A 17,215-nucleotide genomic window follows, 5' to 3' on the forward strand; every position below is an offset into this window, starting at 1 on the left:
GGCTGTTACTGACACTAAATTTAGTGTCAGGTCCCTAGCAAATGAGACAGGAACTGAAATTGAGGGTAGCAAAGCAAAAGAAGAAATACTTAACTCCATCTTCAACAGCTCCTTACAAAGAAAAACCCAGGGGAATTGCCCCAGTTTAATCCTTGTACCAATGAAAAAATGAATGAAGTAAGTATTAGTGTCAGTGGTGTTGAAAACAGCTGGAATCATTAAAATTGAACAAGGCTCCAGGCCCAGACAAAATCCCTGTCATATTCTATACTGAATTTGCAGCTGAGTTAGCCCCTCTTCTAACTATAATCCATCGTAGATCCCTCAAACAAAAAACGGTGCCCAGTTCTTGGAGAAAGGCACATGTCACACCTGTCTACAAGAAAGATAGCAGAAGTGATCCACAAAACTGCAGTCCAGTATCCTTGACACCAATTTGCTGTAGAATCTTAGAACATATTCTGAACTTAAACATAATGAGGTATCTCAAACAGAGTGACCTTCACAATGCCAACCAGCATGGGTTGCAAAAACATCGATCATGTAAACCCAACTCTCCCTTTTCTCACATAACATCCCGAAATTTTCAGATCGAGCCAACCAGGTTGATGCCGTATTTCTAGATTTCCAAAAAGCATTTCATTCAGTACCACATGTACGCCTAATGTCAAAAGTACAATAATATTCGGCATCAAGTGAAATTTGTGACTGCTTTGAGGAGTTTTTGGTAGGGAGAACACAGCATGATGGAGAGTCATCATGAGATATAGTAACGTCCCAGGGAAGTGTGTTGGGGTATTTCCTGTTCATGTTGTATATTAATGACCTTGCAGACAATATTAATAGTAAAATCAGGCATTTTGCAAATGACATAGTCACTATGTATCTACTATTCATGATTCAAAAACTTGTTAGACCTACTGATAGGTAATACTAAAGTTAACACATTGCCCTGAGATGTAAGATACCATCCATGCACTTGAAAAAAGATTCATTGATATTCTGAACGCTCTGATAAACATTCTTATGAGTAAGATATTCAAAGAACAAAATGCAGAATTCAGTCTAAAATACAAAATTGAACCCTGGAGTTTTGTTAATCTTTTGGGGGAAGAAATGTGGTGCAGTATTGCCACATATCTTAAGAGAAAATTGAATCATAGCACTTTGTTCCATCTTTAGTAATTCAGTATAAAATTTAAAAAAGCATGAGAGGTTTTGAAATTTGAAAATAAAGATTTTACAGCTGTATATAACCTCTTAGGAACAGCATTGTTAGAAATAACTAACATCAAAGGATCATTTGACAAACTGCTTGAGGAAGCTTTAGATATCTGTGAAATATAGAGCACTGAGAGTATTTTCACTAACAAATGAATAAAAGCTTTATAGAAGAAAAGGGGGCAGGAGGCTGGGTATAGGAGTTGAAGTGTGGGATAAGTTTTGTCGAGTTGAGGATGATGGAAGTGACATGCATGGAGGAGAAGGTGGGGCTCCCTGATTAGATTCACGCTCTGGGCCCCGCATGACAGGTTACGTCACTGTACAAATCGGTTGATTCACAAAACGTCCAGACTCATGCTGGACGAGTGCATGTACTTTCTATCACATAAATCGTAGTGTTCAAACGCTTTAGCCCTACACAACCTAGAATTTTTTTCAGCAAGTGTTATGGAACTAGTAGATCCAATGTAAAGTCGGAAAATCAGTTTTGCGATAAACATTGTTCTATTTCCTAAGTGGATTTTTCGTTCTTTGCGAACAACGTGATATTTTTTCACGCTGGGCTAACGTCCTGCTGTATAACATGACATTTTAGCTGCTAATATCTCTTGCATAGGATCCCACATCTGCACAGCCGCCAGTGTATTGTGTAAATCGTTCCGTTTCACACGAGTATTTTCCGTTGTTCTTACCTCTGAGACATTTTTCACTTTTTGTATCACTTGTTATGAATTTTAATAAATCAGTTTAACGTCATTCAGTCTGGTCCCCTCAATCCCCACAAACCAACCAACCAACGTCATTTACTTCTGTCAATTCCCATTCATTGTAACTTACACCGCTCCACAAGTTGTTTGAAACGTCGCGCCCTTGCGACTACACAAACGTTTCATAATGCTCGATCAGATTTCTTCTTAAATCGACTAGAGTGAAATCACAGTCTAACGTAACAGTCGCAACACTTCGCCTCGATTTTTTTGTTGCCTACTGCGCCAGCAGCACGCCAAGCGGCCAGTAAATTACACTGTTGAGTTCGACGCACTCGTGAAAGCGAAAGCAAATATTAGTTGCTTATTTTGTCTTGTACAATGGTTTTTACAAATGGGAGCGTAGCGTAGCGCAATAAATTTGAGTAACAAGAAGAAGAAGAAGATACCAAATCTCTTTTTTTTTTTTACGTTTCCTGTATACCATCATCTTACTCGGTTGCAGATTACATGTATATTAATGATTAATGTTTCGTTGTAGGAGTAGAAAATGGCTAGTGAATAGCAGACGAGAATATCTTATGAAAAAAGGCCCTGTTTGCCTTTATAATAATGTTAAGTTTCGTCCGTTACACGTCGACCAAAACCAGTTCATGAATGCAGACAATAATAAAATCGTGTGGAATGCAGTTAATCACATTGTTTCACATTCCATATACGCCACGTCAACAGACGATGAAGAGACTGTCACAAAGGTTCGACACAATCCGTCTAAAAGTGTAAAACACTCCTATGGCACGGAAGCAGCCAGCTCAACTCTCCATACATCAGTGCCCAATTCGTCTGAATCGTCAACACAGACCTGCTTTGGTAATGAAGTGGTAAAATTAAGTGCAGTTATTTGTGTTTAGAAAAAGCGTGTGGAGTATCAGAGTGTGCAGCTCACTAGACTTCGTGCAAAACTGTTATGGAACAAGAAAAGTGCCTAACATTTTAAGTAAAGACAGCAACAGAAACTGTATCAGAAGGATCAGGTGAAGAGAACAAACAAAATTTGAAGACTATAGGATCCAAATATTAAAAAAAAAAAGATGCCCTTGGCTTGTTGTTAAACCAGATTAGTATGCCCAGGGCCGCCTTAGCCATCCAGGTGCCCCGGGCGAGTCGTCCAGTTGGCGCCCTTTATTGTATAAATAGCGAACCTGACAGTGCTTTGCAACACAGTATTTGACTGTTTTCTAGAAATCGTCTTAAGTGGTTAATGGCGTCATCTTATGATCATAACATGGTTTTTTCCATCGTAAATTTGAGTATTTTATTTTTTTTAATGGAAATGAAATCCAAATAATCTGAAAGCCCGCTAAGACGCTCCATGTGAGTCTTGTGTAGCCTGTGACGTCAGTCCAGCATGCTGCTGTCGCTGCCGTAACAGTCAGTATAGCAGTGATATATTGTTTGGGCATTCACGTTTTGGGAAATTGTCTTAAAATATTGCGTAGTACTGCACTGTACATCTACAACAACTCCAGAAAATGGTTTTTGCATGTTCCAAACAAAGAAAAGATGCGTAAAAGGTGGTTGAAACAGGCTCGTATATCCCAAATATTTCTTTTCTTTTCTGAAGCACCCCTGTACTAAAGCGAACAAAACAAAACAAAAATTATTCAAATTGGTCAAGCCATTTCTTTGTTTTGGTGAGACTAACACACAGCAATTGATTTTTATATATAGGATGTAATATGTATAACGAAAAAACACTAATCTTGAATTGGGTACCATATTTTTATTGAATTTAATATAACTGTAAGCCATAAACCTATATTTTCTGTCAGTCATCTGAACACAATACATATTACGCCTAATGAAAAACAATTATAAACGACTAAAATTTTACTTTTCTCGCTTTTCTGTCGGCAAAGTCTCTGATCAGATTAGGAAAGTCCAGGTTTTCTGCAACTTCATTTTCAATGGACAGTGGGGCCAAACTGGTTAGTCTTGTTTGAGACATTGTAGACTGCAAGTACGTTTTTATCAACTTCTGTTTGGAAAAACTGCGTTCGCCGCTTGCGACAGTCACTGGTATTGTTAGCAAAATACGTAACGTTATCCAGATGTTGGGATATAACTCTTGAAGATTATGCTTTTTTATGAAGTTTAAGGCTTCAATAGGCGTTGCCTGGCTGTCTTCGAGATAGTGTTGCAGGCCTAAAATTTCGTCGCACAGCAAATTTCCATCAATATCTGACTTCATGTTGACAGTTAACTTTTCTTGTAATTTAGAACAGCATTGTATTAGTTCTTTTTTATTTTGTTTTTTTTTAATGTCAAACAAGACACTCCACGTCACAGAAAATTCTTGCATCTGTTCAAATCTTTCTTTCATGGATATGTGCACGATGTCCAACAGTGCATTGAAAAACTCTACTTTAAACTTCTTTTTTGGGTCAGTTATTTGATCATCAACAGCCTCTTCACCCGGCCTGCTTTTAATACGTCTTAATCGCATTTGTGGTTTAAATAAGGCTGCGTATCAAGATCCGAAGCCAGTTTAGTTGCCGTTACAATAGCTTGTTCGAAACCTGTTTGTCTATATGTTTCCAAATAAGAGAAACAATGAAGCTGAAGTCTTTTAATTGTCCTCCTAGTGTTGTCGCTTCGTGTGACACCGCAGCATCGCTTTGTTCAGTAGCATCGGCCAAGGAAACCAAAGCGTCATGCATTTCGCATAATTGATAACGAACCGCTTTGACGCTATCAATTCGAGCTTCCCAGCGTGTGTCACTTACATTTTTCAGGGTGTATATCTTCAAATGGTTGGTCAAAGTTTTCCATCTATTTACCGATCCAGCAAATAGATTAAACATTTTTTGTAAAATTCTGAACAGTGTCACGGATTTTACTGATGATTTTGCCGCATCACACAATACCAAATTATAACTATGGCATCCACATGGCACAAAAAAAGCTAGTGGATTTAACTTCTTAATTCTGTTCTGGACGCCTTTATTTTTCCCCTTCATGTTCGCGCCGTTATCGTAGCCCTGTCCTCTGCAGTCATTAATGTTAAGGTCAAGATCACTCAATGTTTTTAAAATGCTTTCTGTGAGGCCTTCACCGGTTGTATCATCTATTTGCAGAAATGAGATGAAATGTTCTTTTACACTTACGCCATCCTCTGTTATGTCGGCGCATCTTAAAGTTATCGAAAGTTGTTCTTTGTGGCTTATATCTGGAGTACAGTCAGCTATGATTACATAATACTTTGAACCCTTTATGCGGGATACGATTGTAGACATAATGTGTGATGCCATGAGTTCTATTAATTCATTTTGTATATTTTTGCCGCAATAATGGTCAGCCAAATCACCATTCAATGCCAGTCTGATGTGCTCTTCCATGATTGGATCAAACTTTGCCAATAACTGTGCAAGACCTAAGAATTTTCCATTATTTGGGGTAAATAATTTATCTGATAACCCTCTGAATGCCATATTATTTTCAGCCAAATACAAAGTAATGTGCATCAATCTTTGAAGCACATTGCTCCATCGTAAACTTTCTTTAGAAATTAGCTTTTGTTCTTCCTTGTCAATAGTTAATCCAGCTTTAAACCTGATTTCAGCTTCAGTCCATTGAGTAAATGCTTTTTTGTGGTTAGGACTATTTTCATGCAGTTTCAGAGCTTCACTTAAATGTTTCCAATTTCTGAAACCCACAGTGGTAGTCAAATTAGTAGTTGACTTTAAATCAAACAGTCGACAACAAAAGCAAAAGACACTGTCGTTTGATACAGAATAAACTAGCCACTGTCGTCTGATAGTTTCTTCGTTTGATAGTTTTCTTGTGTAATGAGTTGAAGAGAAATGACGCCCATTTTCATCTTTTGGAAAGTTATTTAGACATACTTGTGAGGGTCCACATATTATTATGCGATCTATATCTCTAGCATTAAGTACTTTTGGCCACGTACCTACATTAGAAACATTTATTCTTTTATTGCAAGAACGTTGATACTTTCAACGACCACAGATGTCATGTGTTGATTTTGACTTGGAGAAATATCAGAGGATTCATGCAAAGATGTACTGCGCTGGTCAATTTGATCACCTTCAATAGGTGATTGTATATTTTTTGTGTATAATTGTTCACAGTCTGAAGAAATATTTGCTGATACATGGACTTTTGATTCAATATCTGAAGTATTTGCCTTAGAATTTCCTTTAAGGTACTTATAAATATTCATGTGCTTTTTAGTCTCTTCAAGAACTTTTTCTTTTTCAGCTTTTCTTTTCCGATTTTCTGAACCAGAAAGCTTTTTTTAATCATTTCCTTCTCTTCTGGCATGATTTAATAATTTGACAAATTATTGCTTGGACACTGCTCTATTTCGCGACCACAATATTCGATCTATAACAAATAAAGAAATTCACCTATCAGTAGACGTAACTAGAAAAAAACCTGAACTGAAAGATAAAAATGTTTTTCGCACCTACCAGAAAATTAAAATGTTGACACAGTCACGACACTCGTTTCACTCACAATTATTCAGCCACGAAAACATGACCACTGCCTCCGACTCTTACTGACAATTACTGACATGCGGGTGCAAATCGTAGCGCTGCCAACATATGCAGTCTAACAAACGTTGTGTGGCGCTGTATTATTTCAGTAAGTTAGGGGAGAATTCTCTATGAATGCAGTGCACGCATTGCATGATCTATTAATTAATGTACATGAGTCATTAAGTCACAAATATTCGATATAAATACATTCGTATTAATTAAATCATAATGTAATGTATATTTCACAGTCTGTATTTTCTTTTATTTGGAGCGACCGGTAGTTTCTGTTGTAAACGAGAGATGGTGTGGCTGCATGGGCTCTTCCTTGTTGCATTTCTTGAAACAAATAAGAGAGGCGCTTTGGTAGAACCCGTGCTAGCCCGCGTCAAACATGGATGGTTGCAGACAATACGAAGATTGCATTCAGCATGATTTCTCTTCTGCTACCCCGAATTCATGGCGCATTCGTGAGATTAGCGACGTACGTTGAATGAGACTGAATAATATTTTAGTTTCGCGAAATGGGTGATTGTAAATTGCAATTTTTTTTTACATGCGTTTAGTACGTGGCGCCCCTTGGGCCCCGGCGCCCTGGGCGACCACCCGAGTCGCCCCACCCTAAAGCCGGCGCTGAGTATGCCATCTGCAAGATGGAAAGACAAAAATAATCTGTTTGCTCTAAACTTATTATATTACAGCACTCAGGAATACAGGTTTCGTCAAAATGCTTTATGTTTCCATCAGTGTGTACATTACCGAGGTGTGTGGAAGACATACAAATAAAATGTGGGGTAAGTGACAATAAGTTCCACCTTTTAAAGCAGAAGGTACAGCATTTCTCCAATACTCATAAACTAGTGCATATGTCATTGGATGAAAAGTCTTTAATGGCAAATTTAACATATGACAGCACATCTGACAGTGTTGATGACTTGAAGTTTACACTCACATTACATTTCTCGCACTATCTGGCAGTTGCTTGTCCCACTTAGAATAATATAAAGATGAAGGTCGTACTTGTGGCAACAGGCGACAATGACTAAAACATAGCAGGCCTATGGGACGACAAATGGGGCGTCGACCACTTTGACATGTAGAGATATATGTCTGTGCTTATTATGTGTGAATCTATGTGTATATATTCCGTTGATATTAACGTGGTAAGCTGCAGTTCTGTCCAACATCAAAAGTGTTTCTTCATGGATGTATTGTAACTTGCCACTGGATTCATGAGTTTTATCACTATTTGCCCTTATTTAGAATCATTTTAAGAAACATCTGTCTTCTGATACTACACAAACACTTGGAGGGTAAAAATTATTCAAATATTTCGTAAATCACGTAGGAAAGGGATGCAAAACAAACACTGTACTTATGACGCATCTGAAGTTCTCCTTTCTCTACACCTGGAGCGCTCCAGCTGTCAAATAGTAACACTTGTTACAGCATTGAGTGTCGCGACTGTTATGTTAGACTGTGGTGAAATTGAGGTGGATGAATTGATGGATCACGTCGCTATTTCAATTTTTTATTTTTCGCCTTCAGTTTGTTACTCACAGGGACAGAGTTGACTGTTGTAAAAGTCCGTCTTTTTTTTTTTTTTTTTTTTTTCAGCCGAATCCCAGCAACGAGAGATAGCGTCGTCTACAGCGTATCGTCCTACACCAGGATTCAAAATTATGCAGATAGCTGGCATCCTGAAGGCAAATTCAAATTTGCTGTCACATCACGCCACTCCACACCAAAACATTCAGCATATATTTCAAATGGAGTCCTTCACAAAGTCCAAGTAGGTTAAAATAAATTCTAACCTCCTTGACACAGACCATCAACAGACGTCACGTCACCGTCAAGGTTTCTCGGGGAGAAACTTTTGACTGCACCGTCAACTGCTAACATTGGAGTCAACCTGTTTCGTCGCTAATAGAGGTGGCCGTGGCTCGCACATATTATTGTAGTACATTTTGTGCCTTTGTTTCTTCTTCATCTTTTTTTTTTCTTTTTTTCTCGTGGCAAATTGCAAAAGTTCCATGACGATCTCCTTATTTCTTCCACTCAGTGGTCACCCGCACGTGAGGTCAGATATCTGAAATTGAAACGTTATTTTGGTTTTACTGCAACAGAAAAGAGCTGACGCTTTCACTGTGTATAAATAGGAACATAAGTTGATGAAATAATTTTTATAAAATAACATTTTTAAAAGAAAAAATCAGCTCTAATGAAGGATAAAATTACAGTTATGTATAATATTATTGGTTACGTAAAGAAAAAAACATAATGGATAAGATAAACAGGCGTATTTTTCCCTTATAAACATTGTTTGGTGTGTTTGCATACTTTCACTAGCAAATAAATGTTGATATTTGGAAATGTTGTTTCACTTCTCAGCACTTTATCACACAAAGTTGGTCAAGATCATACAGTATAAAGTTTTCTTTGAACACTAATAAACTTTATCGTTATTAGTTTCTCATTTCTGATACTATACTCTTGATATTTTGTATCACAGGTGGTATACCCACTATGCCGTAACTTCACTTTCACCGTTTGATATTGGGCTTCAGCAAATCGATGTGATGTGACTTGACGTCACGTCCAGTGTGAATACACCCTGACATGATAGTGACCTGACATGAAGTGGTAGTCTGTTGACTTCTACCATGAATTGACCTTATATCTAGTGTTAAGGAATCAACTAGGGGAAAAGAATATTTCAAGAGACAGGTGGTCCTCAATTAGCAGTAATCGCGAGACGTTTATTGCCAGTCTGCATGTGATTTCAAACAACTGCATCGCCATTGATACTGGTATTTGTGTCTCAGAGCTGGGCAGCTGTGCTGCGTAGTTAGCTGCTGTCTTTTTACAGCTAGGTTTTTATTGATACCTTTGTCCACACTATCAACATGTTGATTCTGATTTAGAGACATCACGTATGCTTAACAATTGCAGCAAACACTTCTCATAATGTATTCATATAACCTATTATGTCTAGTGATGACAACAATAGAGTGTCGTGTCATGCTGTACCATTAACACTTAATGTTTTAAGTAAACCAAGAGAAAGGTGTAGTCATCATTGGTGGACGAAATCTAGTATCCAAGAAGCAGAGAGAATAACCTGCTATGGGGACCAAAGAAGAAGGCGGTTTCAGTAACTTCATGATGGGCTCAGGTTTGAAACTGCAGTGAATATGACAGCTTTGAAGGAATGACACGCATTTGAGGAAATCAACTCCAGTGAACTGATGACTAGTTATTACTCATCATTTTTTGGGAAAGAGCATTGCTTATTGTATATTTGTTTAACATTTGGAAGTAAGCAACATTTTAGATAGTTTGTGGTGCAATGCGTGAAGACCTGAATGATTGTTTAAAGATGAAGGTAACTGAATAAAGTAAATAATTGAGAAATCATATGTTATCTAATTTTTATTTGAAATTGGGCTACAATGAAGAGTAAATCGTTGCATATCATCACTTATTCCACAACTTCATTACTGTCTATGTTCCATATAGTGAATGCACTATGGAAATCTGTGGTTGTAGATGCTCCTGCCATATAGTGACAAAAATCAGACATACTAGTGGGGGAAATATAATCTATTACAGAACTGATGTACAGACTGTCAAACATGGTGTGTCACAAGGTACTGTACTCAGGACAATCCTATTCATTCTCCAGGTAAATTATTTCCTAGGCAATATAGAACAGAAACTAATACTGTATCGAGATGACATAATAATTATCTGCGTAGCTCAGACTAAGAATAAATTTCAAAAGGAAGTTCTAAATACTGAAAATTCAAATAAGTATCTACTACAAATCATTCTTTTTATAAATCACTGTAAAACGATGTATGGAGTGTTTCAAACCAGGGTGAAATATATAATGCAAATATTAAAATAAATAGAGAAGCAACTAACACAACACAAAATTTTTAGGAACTATAATAGATAAGTATTTAACATTGGGGGGAAGACATGGATGCAGTGTGTAAAAAGATGAACACACAGATTTTTCTCATACACAAAGAGAAAGGAGAGGACAAGAAAATCCTCAGTATAATTATTTATGCACTCACGTTCCCCAATCTGTCCTATTCAACGTACATATGGGAAAGTGCACAATCTGGCAACTTAAAAAAAAGCCTATTTGTAATTCAGAAAAGAGCACTGAGGCCTAGACAAGATTTTTACAATCTTCTATTATTACAGTGTACTCACGGTATTTATATCAGAATATTATAGCAGTAACAGTGAGTGATAATCACCTCCTTAATAAGGACATACTTGACTATGTCACGAGAGTAAAGGAGCAAGGAGCAACATAGCAAATCTCAAACAGAACATCAGCACTCCATTTGAAGAAGGCAAGAGGTTTATTAATAAGATATCTAACTAAGTTAAGGAAATAAAAGGAACTGTTAGCTTTAAAACCGCTGAAAAGTATATCTTTCACAGAAAAATATATGTCTTGTATGAGTGAGTATCTACCATGGACCTAAATTTCAGATGTTACATTCTAAAAGAAAATATGTAACAACTTTTCATATACGCTATTTTTTCTTTAATTGTACATTTATTATTTAGTAATTGTAATTAAGCTCCATGTAACGTAAAATAATAATTGCAGTCTGAAAACATCCGTTACATCTGTCTGTATACAAAATTGTTTGGTATACTGAAAATTATGTTAGATTCCTCAGTGTATTAAATAAAGTTATAAAAAAGGGTTAGAACCAGGAAAGGAGCACCAGGACGAAAATCAGGACACCTCCAAAGTTAGTCTGTGATTGCCAGTGAACTGTGTAATCAGCAATTTCACAATGCCTCTGTGGCGAGAAGCTGCACATGCTCACACTGCTCCAGCTTGCAGGGAGTATCGCAGCATTATTACGATTAATGGGTAGTCACTCTGTTCCAAATTATTCGGCGTGACACACTAACAAAATCATCATCATGAAATCAGCAGGGGCAGCAGTGTTTAAGGATGCATGAAACAGCTCGTCATTGGCGAACAGATGGGTGGTTAGGTGACATCAAGCCTGTGCTGTCCATGCCATGCTAATGACGTGGACGCCTCTACCTCCGCCAGGGCACAAATCACTGCCTGTCACCATGCATTTTGCTGCCATCTTGAGAAGTCTTGATGTCTAGTGAAGTCCAGGGTAACAGTGGTCTCTGCCCTCACCACGGAATCATCAGAAGTCTCATAGGTACAGGCGTCTGGAGTATGATACTGCCTGATGTCCTCATAGCTGCCACTGATGGTCAACTTACCACAGCCTGGACACACGGGAACATGGCACTGCTGCAGCAGCAACAGCAGAAAACATACTCAGCAACCAGAGGCAACCACTCTTGGAAACGCCATGATATTCTCTATACCACAAACTAACGATTTTAAATAAGCCTCAATAAAGAAGCCATTCCAGCTACTCCCTGGACCTTCCCCAAATGTGCTGAAGTTACAATCAGTGTCAGAACAACTGCTGAGGATGAAAATTAAGATGATCAGTTGCAGGCAGTGTTATGGCAGCCAAGGAGGGAAAGAAGGGAACAGTCTCTTCCTAGTCCACCTACCCTAGGCACTAACACTGCGGCATTGGTCACCCTGTTTTCAGGAAAATCAAGGGAGGATGTCTTTGTCGTGAGTCGTGCTTGTGTAGCTCAGGTGGCAGAGCACTTGCCTGCGAAAGGCAAAGATCCCAAGTCAGAGTCTCGGTCCGGCACACAGTTTTAATCTGACAGGGAGTTTCATATCAGCACACACTCCGCTGCAGAGTGAAAATCTCATTCTGGAAATATATCTATATACTATAATGTGCAACTAAACAGTACATTTGAAAAGCAGGGGGGAATTTATAGCGAGTTTTATAGACCATATTCAGAAAATTGACGGTACATATGACCTCACAGAGGATGATAATACCAAGAAAACCATGAGCAGACGACAGTTTACGCGTTTCTACAGGAATTACAACCAGAAATGTCACGAACATGTAGAATGGAATCCAAAGACATAGGGAGAAACTGCAGTAGCGCTAGCTGAAATTTATGTGTTCATCAAACCAGGGAAAAACAAGGCAGTTTTAATTCAGATGTTAAATGTTTTAGATACGGTCAAATAGAGCATGTGAAGTGTAATTGCAAATAGCAGCAGTGCTGTATAGGCAGATAGTTGGGACGTTATGAACAGAATTGTAATGACAAAAACTCAAGAAGCGTGGAACGCGATCATAGAAGGGGCCTCACACCCCACAGTTAAGTAGGCCAGGGAGAGCTGTGCCCACTGTGCATTTCTCCCAGTAAGGATCAACACAAGTGAAAAATCAGTGGTAGATTTTTTTGTGGCCAGTTATGTAAAAAGAAAGTTGCCTACGTTTTTATTATATGTTGGAGCTCAGAAACCTGTAGCAAATAAGGATATACTTGGTAAAGTAGAATTAAATCGCAACTCTGCGCATTTAATAGCTACTAACCCAAGGTCAGAAGATACAGAAACCTGGCAATGCTGCAGCAGCAACAGAACATGCGGTCAGCAGCTGGAGGCCAACCCCCTCGGGAAACACCATGATGTTCTCTATCCCATCAACCAACGATTCTAAACAAGCTTCAGTAAAGAAGCCTTTATAACCATCATTGGTCCTTATTCATATTCATGTACATATTTCCTCAGCAGCGAATGTTAGCCCACACTAAGCCATTCTAGACACACTGTTACAATTGGCTTCAGAAGTATGCCCTCTCTACCAGCCCAGTTACAAAAGGAGTAGAATACACAGGGAATAATGGTATGCATCAAAACAATGCAAAAATGTCTTATGACCATGAGTTATATGAAATGTGAACCTGTGTTCAGAGGAGGTGCTCTTGGTATGTCATCCATGGCAATGCATTACTTGTTCTACAACAGACGACTGGCCGATATTTAATATTAACTACAACCCCTGGCACGAAATACTGTGAGGTAGGAAGGCATCAGCAGCATGTGGTTGTGGATATGAGCATCACTGTTGCATTGGCGCTCAGTGTCATACCAGGGTCAACAGTGTTCTGGGATACGGCCAAGCCATATCGATGTAAACATAAGGTCTGCAGTGAGTTGTTCTGTTTACATTGTGTTATTGTACAGTATTCTTGTTACATCTTTTTAAGTTCATGTACATTTCTCTTACCTCTAATTGCAGACCATGATGTTTGATCTACTTACGGGTCACATTTAAAGTAAAGTTGTACAATATATTTTCTCTCTTGCAGATACTCTGACACAACATAGCAGTGGAGGCCTTTTATTCCAAAAGGGAGAGGGCAGACATGATTTATGGCTATTGTTTAGCAGATGGCGTTAATCTGAGAGCCCGTAACCTGTACACTGAACAATTTCCAGCCCGCAGGGTACCATATGTTAAGCTGTTTAGCCAGATGTTCCAACGTCTTGGGGAAACAGGTCCCATAGCACCCAATAAAGAAGTCAGTGGAAGGTGTTGCTCAGTTCACACATCTGAAATGAAGGAGTGTGTTTTAAGTGCAGTGAATGGCAGTCCAGGAACCAGTTTGTGATTAATAGCAGCAGCTGAAGGTATTAGTCATCCTCTGGTCCTGATAGTACTTCATGAGCAATTCTTTCACCCATGCCATGTTCAGTCCGTCCAGGCAGTTAGGTCACAACACCATCCTACCACAGTGCAGATCCACAGTGTGCTGCCAATATTTTGTTTACCAATGAGGCAGAGTTTACGCAAGATAGCATTGTAAATTTCCATTTGGCCAAAGAAAATCCACACGCTGTCCAATAAATAAGGCGTCAGAATCGATTCTCAGTCAAAGTTGGGTAGATATTCTTGGTAATAGATCACTAGGGTCGTACATGCTACCACAGAGATTAACCAAGGCTTGTTATCACAGCTTTCTGCAGAACATACTATCTTGCTGGAGGATGTGCCATGTCAGGACAGACTATAGATGTGATTCATGGATGATGGTGCACCAGCACAGTTTCTCTGCATTTTGCTCCAGCACCTGATGAGGACATATGAAAATTGGTGGATTGGTAGAGGTGGTCCCAGACCACGGCCTTCTCATTCCCCTGACCTAAATCCACTGGACTTCTGACTATGGGGACACAGAAAGCAATTGCTCTATGCCACTCCGATAAATGATGTGCAGTCCTACATGATTGTGTCTTCCATGCATCTCAACACATTCAGAACCATTTAGGACGATTTCAGAGAGTGCATGAGTCCTTAAGCTGAAGGGCAGAGGTATCTGCTAAGGTGAGTGGACACCATTTGAGCAAGTCCTCTGAGCAAATGGTCATATGTCAAATTGTATGCTTTGTAGGACCCATTGTTATAAGACATTTTTTTCCTTGTTTTTGTGTTTAAACTCACCCCCTGAAGTATTGGGTGCTTTAAACACCCTATACCAACATCCTCACAAACAAGAATATATATTTTTGTACAATTTCAATACCATATGCAAACACTCACAATTAAATCTCAATGACATCAGATTTAGAGGGTCTGGTTGTTTGGGGGAAGAGACTAAACTGCGAGGTCATCGGTCTCATCAAATTAGGGAAGGATGGGAAAGGAAGTCGGCTCTGCCCTTTCAAAGGAAACATCCCAGTATTTGCTTGGAACAATTTAGGGAAATCATGGAAAACCTAAGTCAGGATGGCCAGACGCGGGATTGAACCATCGTCCTCCCGAAAGCAAGTCCAATGTGCTAACCACTGCGCCACCTCGCTCAGTTATAGATGTTAGCCAGCACTGTGGAGTGGTGATATGAAGTAGTTGGCCACAAACATTTTTCCATTCAACCATTGTTGACGCTACCACAGAAAACTGTATCTGTGTTTCAGTCATGTTTGTAAAGTTTTGCAAACATCAATCACCTAATAGTAACAGGAAACATTGTAGGAAATATGTTGAAAACTCAGTGTGTACGCAGATACTTCCATTGTTCCTACTGATACTACTTCTGTAGTGCTATAGCTACCGATAAATATTTTAAAAAATTCCTAAATTTATGTTTAAAAGCTGATGCATGCAACACCAGTGTGACAACAAACTCCAACAAAATTACATGTTGCTTGGAAACAAATTTTAGGCTTATGGCTTCAATATAACTTCAAGTAACATATGCATGTAAATAAATTGAATGCTAAATAAAATATGGTATAGTCTACATTTAATATCTGTTAAAATAACTTTTCACGCTGTCTGAATTGGCTAGTTTGCCCTATTTTATAGCATCATATGGAATTATGTTATGGGGTAATTTTCCACCAAGATCATTCATTTTCTTAACTTAGAGAAGAACTGAAAGAGCAAGTGCGGGGTAGCTGCACAGTCTAGGGCATCTTGTCACGGTCCGTGTGGCTCCCCCTATCAGAAGTTCAAGTCCTCCCATGGGCATGGGTGTGTGTATTGTCCATAGCGTAAGTTAGTTTAATTTAGATTAACTAGTGTGTAGGCTTAGGGACTGGTGACCTCAGCAGCTGGTCCTAGAAGACCTTATCACAAATTTCCAAAAATTTCAAACATCATAAATCCTTCCAACTCCCCCATACATACACACTAGAAATTTGTAAATATGTCAGAAAGAATTTAAAAGACATAAATAAAAAGTTTAATATCCACTTTGATGTGCATGCAGTAAGATCGTTAGCTAACAAAACTTTCACTTCAAACAGTGCTATACAGATTTACAACTGTATTCTACATAAGGTAGAAATTATATCATCACTCCCGTTCTGGTAAAACTCTCACACATTTTTAATGAATCATGGCTACTATTCAGTAGCAGAATTTTTAGAACATTTCAGATACAAGAGACTTGAAAAAAAGACAGCACAAGCTCCTTTATGGATAAAATGGGGAAAATTCATGTATTTTCTGGAATAATGATTTGTTTTTTTTTTTTTTTTTTTACTTTTTGCAAATGTGTGTGCGTGTATGTGTGAGTGTGTGTGTGTTTGTGTGTGTGTGTGTGTGTGTGTGTGTGTGTGTGTGTGTGTGTGTGTGTGTGTGTCTGTTCATTCTGAATACCACAATCTAAAGAGCTTTTTTGATAAATAAATAAATTAACATCATATTGATGAGTTTAGTACTGAGTAATGAGTGTGATGATTCAAGAGATTATCCACCATTTGAGAAGTAATAACACAGTATCAGCACTAAGAAAATAACAATAATAGTGGAATTTATTAATGATGATACCAATTTTATATTGGATGTTCTTGATAAAGGCTGTGCAGTTAATTCTACAGTGTGCTGGCAATTAAAACAGTAGGAAAAGCATCAGAACATTTTTTAAAACATCAGCATTTATTTGCTCAAGAGAAAACATTTACATATAAACATAACAAAAGATAACAGTTAGTACTGTATTTCTGAATTACAAATTGTAGCTTATTTTCTTTGTTATTACTAAAGAATTACTGAGGTATTCTTTAGCTTGTCTGTTAGCAGTACATTTATTTTATCAGTCACGTTACTCATGAACTGTATGTTGAAGTAGTCAGTTTTTAGACTGGATTCATTAACAGCTTGCTAATCATGTGTCATAATCAGGGCATCCCATACCTTTAGTTTAAACTTAGCTTGGCCGTTGTGGGGGCTCTTTTTCTCCTCTTGTCTTCGTTTTCTCACATCAGTCCATAGTTGTTTGTCTACTTTTGCTTTGTTTTGGCATTTTCAGTATCTTACAGTCATT

The sequence above is a fragment of the Schistocerca piceifrons genome, chromosome 10, assembly GCF_021461385.2.
Source record: "Schistocerca piceifrons isolate TAMUIC-IGC-003096 chromosome 10, iqSchPice1.1, whole genome shotgun sequence".
NCBI classification, from domain to species: Eukaryota; Metazoa; Arthropoda; class Insecta; order Orthoptera; family Acrididae; genus Schistocerca; species Schistocerca piceifrons.